The sequence below is a fragment of the Watersipora subatra genome, chromosome 4, assembly GCF_963576615.1.
Source record: "Watersipora subatra chromosome 4, tzWatSuba1.1, whole genome shotgun sequence".
NCBI classification, from domain to species: Eukaryota; Metazoa; Bryozoa; class Gymnolaemata; order Cheilostomatida; family Watersiporidae; genus Watersipora; species Watersipora subatra.
The window spans coordinates 56,158,842-56,171,233 of record NC_088711.1 but is presented as its reverse complement, the minus strand read 5'-3'; the positions used below and the strand labels follow the sequence as shown (position 1 = coordinate 56,171,233).

General features: G+C 32.3%; 1 protein-coding gene across 2 annotated transcripts in view; it reads right to left on the bottom strand.

The window, feature by feature from the left end:
* Positions 1-12,392, bottom strand: part of LOC137393022 (FHF complex subunit HOOK interacting protein 2A-like) — a 48,730-nt gene that overhangs the window by 27,295 nt on the left and 9,043 nt on the right. The window lies entirely within an intron of this gene.

The following is a 12,392-nucleotide window of genomic DNA, read 5'->3' as shown; positions in this document are numbered from 1 at the left end:
CAATACTCTATGGTTCAATACTCTATCGTTCAATACTCTATGATTCAATACTCTATCGTTCAATACTCTATGGTTCAATACTCTATGGTTCAATACTCTATGGTTCAATACTCTATAGTTTAATACTCTATCGTTCAATACTCTATGGTTCAATACTCTATGGTTCAATACTCTATCGTTCAATACTCTATGATTCAATACTCTATCGTTCAATACTCTATGGTTCAATACTCTATGGTTCAATACTCTATGGTTCAATACTCTATAGTTTAATACTCTATCGTTCAATACTCTATCGTTCAATACTCTATCGTTCAATACTCTATCGTTCAATACTCTATGATTCAATACTCTATGGTTCAATACTCTATGGTTCAATACTCTATGGTTCAATACTCTATGGTTCAATACTCTATGGTTCAATACTCTATGGTTCAATACTCTATGGTTCAATACTTTATGGTTCAATACTCTATGGTTCAATATTCTATGGTTCAATACTCTATGGTTCAATACTCTATGGTTCAATACTCTATAGTTCAATACTCTATGGTTCAATACTCTATGGTTCAATACTTTATGGTTCAATACTCTATGGTTCAATATTCTATGGTTCAATACTCTATGGTTCAATACTCTATGGTTCAATACTCTATCGTTCAATACTCTATGATTCAATACTCTATGGTTCAATACTCTATGGTTCAATACTCTATGGTTCAATGCCCTATGGTTCAATACTCTATGGTTCAATACTCTATGATTCAATACTCTATGGTTCAATACTCTATGGTTCAATACTCTATGGTTCAATGCCCTATGGTTCAATACTCTATCATTCAATACTCTATGATTCAATACTCTATGGTTCAATACTCTATGGTTCAATGCCCTATGGTTCAATGCCCTATGGTTCAATGCCCTATGGTTCAATACTCTATGGTTCAATACTCTATGGTTCAATATTCTATGGTTCAATACTCTATGGTTCAATACTCTATGGTTCAATACTCTATCGTTCAATACTCTATGATTCAATACTCTATGGTTCAATACTCTATGGTTCAATACTCTATGGTTCAATACTCTATGGTTCAATACTCTATGGTTCAATACTCTATGGTTCAATACTCTATGGTTCAATACTCTATGGTTCAATACTCTATAGTTCAATACTCTATGATTCAATACTCTATGGTTCAATGCCCTATGGTTCAATACTCTATGGTTCAATATTCTATGGTTCAATACTCTATGGTTCAATACTCTATGGTTCAATACTCTATCGTTCAATACTCTATGATTCAATACTCTATGGTTCAATACTCTATGGTTCAATACTCTATCGTTCAATGCCCTATGGTTCAATACTCTATGGTTCAATATTCTATGGTTCAATACTCTATGGTTCAATACTCTATGGTTCAATACTCTATCGTTCAATACTCTATGATTCAATACTCTATGGTTCAATACTCTATGGTTCAATACTCTATGGTTCAATACTCTATCGTTCAATACTCTATGATTCAATACTCTATGGTTCAATACTCTATGGTTCAATACTCTATGGTTCAATGCCCTATGGTTCAATACTCTATGGTTCAATACTCTATGGTTCAATACTCTATCGTTCAATACTCTATGATTCAATACTCTATGGTTCAATACTCTATAGTTTAATACTCTATGATTCAATATTCTATCGTTCAATACTCTATGGTTCAATACTCTATGGTTCAATACTCTATGGTTCAATACTCTATGGTTCAATACTTTATGGTTCAATACTCTATCGTTCAATACTCTATCGTTCAATACTCTATGATTCAATACTCTATGGTTCAATACTCTATGGTTCAAAACTCTATGGTTCAATACTCTATCGTTCAATACTCTATCGTTCAATACTCTATGATTCAATACTCTATGGTTCAATACTCTATGGTTCAATACTCTATAGTTTAATACTCTATGATTCAATATTCTATGGTTCAATACTCTATGGTTCAATACTCTATGGTTCAATACTCTATGGTTCAATACTCTATGGTTCAATACTTTATGGTTCAATACTCTATGGTTCAATACTCTATCGTTCAATACTCTATCGTTCAATACTCTATGGTTCAATACTCTATGGTTCAATACTCTATGGTTCAATACTCTATGGTTCAATACTTTATGGTTCAATACTCTATCGTTCAATACTCTATCGTTCAATACTCTATGATTCAATACTCTATGGTTCAATACTCTATGGTTCAATACTCTATGGTTCAATACTCTATCGTTCAATACTCTATGGTTCAATACTCTATGATTCAATACTCTATGGTTCAATACTCTATGGTTCAATACTCTATAGTTTAATACTCTATGATTCAATATTCTATGGTTCAATACTCTATGGTTCAATACTCTATGGTTCAATACTCTATGGTTCAATACTCTATGGTTCAATACTCTATCGTTCAATACTCTATGGTTCAATACTCTATGGTTCAATACTCTATGGTTCAATACTCTATGGTTCAATACTCTATGGTTCAATACTCTATGGTTCAATACTCTATGGTTCAATACTCTATGGTTCAATACTTTATGGTTCAATACTCTATCGTTCAATACTCTATCGTTCAATACTCTATGATTCAATACTCTATGGTTCAATACTCTATGGTTCAATACTCTATGGTTCAATACTCTATGGTTCAATACTCTATGGTTCAATACTCTATCGTTCAATACTCTATGGTTCAATACTCTATGGTTCAATACTCTATGGTTCAATACTCTATAGTTTAATACTCTATGATTCAATATTCTATCGTTCAATACTCTATGGTTCAATACTCTATGGTTCAATACTCTATGGTTCAATACTCTATGGTTCAATACTTTATGGTTCAATACTCTATCGTTCAATACTCTATCGTTCAATACTCTATGATTCAATACTCTATGGTTCAATACTCTATGGTTCAATACTCTATGGTTCAATACTCTATCGTTCAATACTCTATCGTTCAATACTCTATGATTCAATACTCTATGGTTCAATACTCTATGGTTCAATACTCTATAGTTTAATACTCTATGATTCAATATTCTATGGTTCAATACTCTATGGTTCAATACTCTATGGTTCAATACTCTATGGTTCAATACTCTATGGTTCAATACTTTATGGTTCAATACTCTATGGTTCAATACTCTATCGTTCAATACTCTATCGTTCAATACTCTATGGTTCAATACTCTATGGTTCAATACTCTATGGTTCAATACTCTATGGTTCAATACTTTATGGTTCAATACTCTATCGTTCAATACTCTATCGTTCAATACTCTATGATTCAATACTCTATGGTTCAATACTCTATGGTTCAATACTCTATGGTTCAATACTCTATCGTTCAATACTCTATGGTTCAATACTCTATGATTCAATACTCTATGGTTCAATACTCTATGGTTCAATACTCTATAGTTTAATACTCTATGATTCAATATTCTATGGTTCAATACTCTATGGTTCAATACTCTATGGTTCAATACTCTATGGTTCAATACTCTATGGTTCAATACTCTATGGTTCAATACTCTATCGTTCAATACTCTATCGTTCAATACTCTATGATTCAATACTCTATGGTCCAATACTCTATGGTTCAATACTCTATAGTTTAATACTCTATGGTTCAATACTCTATGGTTCAATACTCTATGGTTCAATACTTTATGGTTCAATACTCTATGGTTCAATACTCTATCGTTCAATACTCTATCGTTCAATACTCTATGGTTCAATACTCTATGGTTCAATACTCTATGGTTCAATACTTTATGGTTCAATACTCTATGGTTCAATACTCTATGGTTCAATACTCTATGATTCAATACTCTATGATTCAATACTCTATGGTTCAATACTCTATGGTTCAATACTCTATGGTTCAATACTCTATGGTTCAATACTTTATGGTTCAATACTCTATGGTTCAATACTCTATCGTTCAATACTCTATCGTTCAATATTCTATGGTTCAATACTCTATGGTTCAATACTCTATCGTTCAATACTCTATCATTCAATACTCTATGGTTCAATACTCTATGGTTCAATACTCTATGGTTCAATACTCTATGGTTCAATACTTTATGGTTCAATACTCTATGGTTCAATACTCTATCGTTCAATACTCTATCGTTCAATACTCTATGGTTCAATACTCTATGGTTCAATACTCTATGGTTCAATACTTTATGGTTCAATACTCTATGGTTCAATACTCTATGGTTCAATACTCTATGGTTCAATACTCTATGGTTCAATACTCTATGGTTCAATACTCTATGGTTCAATACTCTATGGTTCAATACTCTATGGTTCAATACTCTATGGTTCAATACTTTATGGTTCAATACTCTATCGTTCAATACTCTATCGTTCAATACTCTATGATTCAATACTCTATGGTTCAATACTCTATGGTTCAATACTCTATGGTTCAATACTCTATGGTTCAATACTCTATGGTTCAATACTCTATGGTTCAATACTCTATGGTTCAATACTCTATGGTTCAATACTCTATGGTTCAATACTTTATGGTTCAATACTCTATCGTTCAATACTCTATCGTTCAATACTCTATGATTCAATACTCTATGGTTCAATACTCTATGGTTCAATACTCTATGGTTCAATACTCTATCGTTCAATACTCTATGGTTCAATACTCTATGATTCAATACTCTATGGTTCAATACTCTATGGTTCAATACTCTATAGTTTAATACTCTATGATTCAATATTCTATGGTTCAATACTCTATGGTTCAATACTCTATGGTTCAATACTCTATGGTTCAATACTCTATGGTTTAATACTCTATGGTTCAATACTCTATAGTTCAATACTCTATGGTTCAATACTCTATGGTTCAATACTCTATGGTTCAATACTCTATGGTTCAATACTTTATGGTTCAATACTCTATCGTTCAATACTCTATCGTTCAATACTCTATGATTCAATACTCTATGGTTCAATACTCTATGGTTCAATACTCTATGGTTCAATACTCTATCGTTCAATACTCTATGGTTCAATACTCTATGATTCAATACTCTATGGTTCAATACTCTATGGTTCAATACTCTATAGTTTAATACTCTATGATTCAATATTCTATGGTTCAATACTCTATGGTTCAATACTCTATGGTTCAATACTCTATGGTTCAATATTCTATGGTTCAATACTCTATGGTTCAATACTCTATGGTTCAATACTCTATGGTTCAATACTCTATGGTTCAATACTCTATGGTTCAATACTCTATGGTTCAATACTCTATCGTTCAATACTCTATGGTTCAATATTCTATGGTTCAATACTCTATGGTTCAATACTCTATGGTTCAATACTCTATTGTTCAATACTCTATGGTTCAATACTCTATGATTCAATACTCTATGGTTCAATACTCTATGGTTCAATACTCTATAGTTTAATACTCTATGATTCAATATTCTATGGTTCAATACTCTATGGTTCAATACTCTATGGTTCAATACTCTATGGTTCAATATTCTATGGTTCAATACTCTATGGTTCAATACTCTATGGTTCAATACTCTATGGTTCAATACTCTATGGTTCAATACTCTATGGTTCAATACTCTATGGTTCAATACTCTATCGTTCAATACTCTATGGTTCAATATTCTATGGTTCAATACTCTATGGTTCAATACTCTATGGTTCAATACTCTATCGTTCAATACTCTATGATTCAATACTCTATGGTTCAATACTCTATGGTTCAATACTCTATGGTTCAATACTCTATGGTTCAATATTCTATGGTTCAATACTCTATGGTTCAATACTCTATAGTTCAATACTCTATGGTTCAATACTCTATGGTTCAATACTCTATGATTCAATACTCTATGGTTCAATGCCCTATGGTTCAATACTCTATGGTTCAATACTCTATGGTTCAATACTTTATGGTTCAATGCCCTATGGTTCAATACTCTATGATTCAATACTCTATCGTTCAATACTCTATCGTTCAATACTCTATGGTTCAATATTCTATGGTTCAATACTCTATGGTTCAATACTCTATGGTTCAATACTCTATCGTTCAATACTCTATGATTCAATACTCTATGGTTCAATGCCCTATGGTTCAATACTCTATGGTTCAATACTCTATGATTCAATACTCTATGGTTCAATACTCTATGGTTCAATGCCCTATGGTTCAATGCCCTATGGTTCAATACTCTATGGTTCAATACTCTATGGTTCAATACTCTATCGTTCAATACTCTATGGTTCAATATTCTATGGTTCAATACTCTATGGTTCAATACTCTATGGTTCAATACTCTATCGTTCAATACTCTATGATTCAATACTCTATGGTTCAATGCCCTATGGTTCAATACTCTATGATTCAATACTCTATGGTTCAATACTCTATGGTTCAATACTCTATGGTTCAATACTCTATGGTTCAATGCCCTATGGTTCAATGCCCTATGGTTCAATACTCTATGGTTCAATACTCTATGGTTCAATACTCTATGGTTCAATACTCTATGGTTCAATACTCTATGGTTCAATATTCTATGGTTCAATACTCTATAGTTCAATACTCTATCGTTCAATACTCTATGATTCAATACTCTATGATTCAATACTCTATCGTTCAATACTCTATAGTTCAATACTCTATGATTCAATACTCTATGGTTCAATACTCTATGATTCAATACTCTATGGTTCAATACTCTATGATTCAATACTCTATGGTTCAATACTCTATGGTTCAAGGCCCTATGGTTCAATGCCCTATGGTTCAATGCCCTATGGTTCAATACTCTATGGTTCAATACTCTATGGTTCAATATTCTATGGTTCAATACTCTATCGTTCAATACTCTATAGTTCAATACTCTATGGTTCAATACTCTATGGTTCAATACTCTATCGTTCAATATTCTATGATTCAATACTCTATGGTTCAATACTCTATGGTTCAATACTCTATGGTTCAATACTCTATGGTTCAATACTCTATCGTTCAATACTCTATGGTTCAATATTCTATGGTTCAATACTCTATGGTTCAATACTCTATGGTTCAATACTCTATCGTTCAATACTCTATGGTTCAATATTCTATGGTTCAATACTCTATGGTTCAATACTCTATGGTTCAATACTCTATCGTTCAATACTCTATGATTCAATACTCTATGGTTCAATACTCTATGGTTCAATACTCTATGGTTCAATACTCTATGGTTCAATACTCTATGGTTCAATACTCTATCGTTCAATACTCTATGGTTCAATATTCTATGGTTCAATACTCTATGGTTCAATACTCTATGGTTCAATACTCTATCGTTCAATACTCTATGATTCAATACTCTATGGTTCAATACTCTATGGTTCAATACTCTATGGTTCAATACTCTATGGTTCAATATTCTATGGTTCAATACTCTATGGTTCAATACTCTATGGTTCAATACTCTATGGTTCAATACTCTATGGTTCAATACTTTATGGTTCAATACTCTATGGTTCAATACTCTATGGTTCAATGCCCTATGGTTCAATGCCCTATGGTTCAATATTCTATGGTTCAATACTCTATGGTTCAATACTCTATGGTTCAATACTCTATCGTTCAATACTCTATGGTTCAATATTCTATGGTTCAATACTCTATGGTTCAATACTCTATGGTTCAATACTCTATCGTTCAATACTCTATGATTCAATACTCTATGGTTCAATACTCTATGGTTCAATACTCTATGGTTCAATACTCTATGGTTCAATACTCTATGGTTCAATACTCTATCGTTCAATACTCTATGATTCAATACTCTATGGTTCAATACTCTATGGTTCAATACTCTATGGTTCAATACTCTATGGTTCAATACTCTATAGTTTAATACTCTATCGTTCAATACTCTATGGTTCAATACTCTATGGTTCAATACTCTATGGTTCAATACTCTATGGTTCAATACTCTATGGTTCAATACTCTATGGTTCAATACTCTATGGTTCAATACTCTATGGTTCAATACTCTATGGTTCAATACTCTATGGTTCAATATTCTATGGTTCAATACTCTATGGTTCAATACTCTATGGTTCAATACTCTATCGTTCAATACTCTATGATTCAATACTCTATGATTCAATACTCTATGGTTCAATACTCTATGGTTCAATGCCCTATGGTTCAATACTCTATGGTTCAATATTCTATGGTTCAATACTCTATGGTTCAATACTCTATGGTTCAATACTCTATCGTTCAATACTCTATCGTTCAATACTCTATGATTCAATACTCTATGGTTCAATACTCTATGGTTCAATACTCTATAGTTTAATACTCTATGATTCAATATTCTATGGTTCAATACTCTATGGTTCAATACTCTATGGTTCAATACTCTATGGTTCAATACTCTATGGTTCAATACTCTATGGTTCAATACTTTATGGTTCAATACTTTATGGTTCAATACTCTATGGTTCAATACTCTATGATTCAATACTCTATGGTTCAATACTCTATGGTTCAATACTCTATGGTTCAATGCCCTATGGTTCAATACTCTATCGTTCAATACTCTATGATTCAATACTCTATGGTTCAATACTCTATGGTTCAATGCCCTATGGTTCAATGCCCTATGGTTCAATACTCTATGGTTCAATACTCTATGGTTCAATATTCTATGGTTCAATATTCTATGGTTCAATATTCTATGGTTCAATACTCTATGGTTCAATACTCTATGGTTCAATACTCTATCGTTCAATACTCTATGATTCAATACTCTATGGTTCAATACTCTATGGTCCAATACTCTATGGTTCAATACTCTATGGTTCAATACTCTATGGTTCAATACTCTATGGTTCAATACTCTATGGTTCAATACTCTATGGTTCAATACTCTATAGTTCAATACTCTATGATTCAATACTCTATGGTTCAATGCCCTATGGTTCAATACTCTATGGTTCAATACTCTATGGTTCAATACTCTATGGTTCAATACTCTATGGTTCAATACTCTATGGTTCAATATTCTATGGTTCAATACTCTATGGTTCAATACTCTATGGTTCAATACTCTATGATTCAATACTCTATGATTCAATACTCTATGGTTCAATACTCTATGGTTCAATACTCTATGGTTCAATACTCTATAGTTCAATACTCTATCGTTCAATACTCTATGGTTCAATACTCTATGGTTCAATATTCTATGGTTCAATACTCTATGGTTCAATACTCTATGGTTCAATACTCTATGGTTCAATACTCTATGGTTTAATACTCTATGATTCAATACTCTATGGTTCAATAATCTATGGTTCAATACTCTATCGTTCAATACTCTATCGTTCAATACTCTATCGTTCAATACTCTATGATTCAATACTCTATGGTTCAATACTCTATGGTTCAATACTCTATGGTTCAATACTCTATGGTTCAATACTCTATGGTTCAATATTCTATGGTTCAATACTCTATGGTTCAATACTCTATGGTTCAATACTCTATGGTTCAATACTCTATGATTCAATACTCTATAGTTCAATACTCTATGATTCAATACTCTATGGTTCAATAATCTATGGTTCAATACTCTATGGTTCAATACTCTATCGTTCAATACTCTATGATTCAATACTCTATGGTTCAATACTCTATGGTTCAATACTCTATGGTTCAATACTCTATGGTTCAATACTCTATGGTTCAATACTCTATGGTTCAATATTCTATGGTTCAATACTCTATGGTTCAATACTCTATGGTTCAATACTCTATCGTTCAATACTCTATGGTTCAATACTCTATCGTTCAATACTCTATCGTTCAATACTCTATCGTTCAATACTCTATCGTTCAATACTCTATGATTCAATACTCTATGATTCAATACTCTATGGTTCAATACTCTATGGTTCAATGCCCTATGGTTCAATACTCTATAGTTTAATACTCTATCGTTCAATACTCTATCGTTCAATACTCTATCGTTCAATACTCTATCGTTCAATACTCTATGATTCAATACTCTATGGTTCAATACTCTATGATTCAATACTCTATAGTTCAATGCCCTATGGTTCAATACTCTATGGTTCAATACTCTATGGTTCAATGCCCTATGGTTCAATACTCTATGGTTCAATACTCTATGATTCAATACTCTATGGTTCAATGCCCTATGGTTCAATACTCTATGGTTCAATACTCTATGGTTCAATACTCTATGGTTCAATACTCTATGGTTCAATGCCCTATGGTTCAATACTCTATGATTCAATACTCTATGGTTCAATACTCTATGGTTCAATGCCCTATGGTTCAATACTCTATGGTTCAATACTCTATGATTCAATACTCTATGGTTCAATGCCCTATGGTTCAATACTCTATGGTTCAATACTCTATGGTTCAATACTCTATGGTTCAATACTCTATGGTTCAATGCCCTATGGTTCAATACTCTATGGTTCAATACTCTATGGTTCAATACTCTATGGTTCAATACTCTATGGTTCAATACTTTATGGTTCAATGCCCTATGGTTCAATGCCCTATGGTTCAATACTCTATGGTTCAATACTCTATGATTCAATACTCTATGGTTCAATACTCTATGGTTCAATGCCCTATGGTTCAATACTCTATGGTTCAATACTCTATCGTTCAATACTCTATGATTCAATACTCTATGGTTCAATACTCTATGGTTCAATGCCCTATGGTTCAATACTCTATGGTTCAATACTCTATGATTCAATACTCTATGGTTCAATGCCCTATGGTTCAATACTCTATGGTTCAATACTCTATGGTTCAATACTCTATGGTTCAATACTCTATGGTTCAATGCCCTATGGTTCAATACTCTATGATTCAATACTCTATGGTTCAATACTCTATGGTTCAATGCCCTATGGTTCAATACTTTATGGTTCAATGCCCTATGGTTCAATGCCCTATGGTTCAATACTCTATGGTTCAATACTCTATGGTTCAATACTCTATGGTTCAATACTCTATGATTCAATACTCTATGGTTCAATACTCTATGATTCAATACTTTATGGTTCAATACTCTATGGTTCAATATTCTATGGTTCAATACTCTATGATTCAATACTCTATGGTTCAATACTCTATAGTTTAATACTCTATCGTTCAATACTCTATGGTTCAATACTCTATGATTCAATACTCTATGGTTCAATACTCTATGGTTCAATACTCTATCGTTCAATACTCTATAGTTCAATACTCTATCGTTCAATACTCTATCGTTCAATACTCTATCGTTCAATACTCTATGGTTCAATACTCTATGGTTCAATACTCTATGGTTCAATACTCTATCGTTCAATACTCTATCGTTCAATACTCTATGATTCAATACTCTATGGTTCAATACTCTATGGTTCAATACTCTATGGTTCAATACTCTATGGTTCAATACTCTATAGTTTAATACTCTATCGTTCAATACTCTATCGTTCAATACTCTATCGTTCAATACTCTATGATTCAATACTCTATGGTTCAATACTCTATGGTTCAATACTCTATCGTTCAATACTCTATCGTTCAATACTCTATGATTCAATACTCTATGGTTCAATACTCTATGATTCAATACTCTATGGTTCAATACTCTATGGTTCAATACTCTATGGTTCAATACTCTATGGTTCAATACTCTATGGTTCAATACTCTATGGTTCAATACTCTATGGTTCAATACTCTATAGTTTAATACTCTATCGTTCAATACTCTATCGTTCAATACTCTATGATTCAATACTCTATGGTTCAATACTCTATGGTTCAATACTCTATGGTTCAATACTCTATGGTTCAATGCCCTATGGTTCAATGCCCTATGGTTCAATACTCTATGGTTCAATACTCTATGGTTCAATACTCTATGGTTCAATACTCTATGGTTTAATATTCTATGGTTCAATACTCTATGGTTCAATACTCTATGGTTCAATATTCTATGGTTCAATACTCTATGGTTCAATACTCTATGGTTCAATACTTTAGAGCTGCAATGACCACTGAGACCAAAAGTGCTTCAAATGAGAGGATAAATCATTGTGGATCAAAAGGTAAGATATCTGTTGTTTCAAAGATGATCTAGTGAGATGGCGCGAATGTGTTAACTAACCAAAAATAAGTGCTATATGAAAATCACTTTCGGACATTTGTTACAGTCAACATATAAAAATGTATGAAAAGAAGTCTAAGTTATTTAAATGT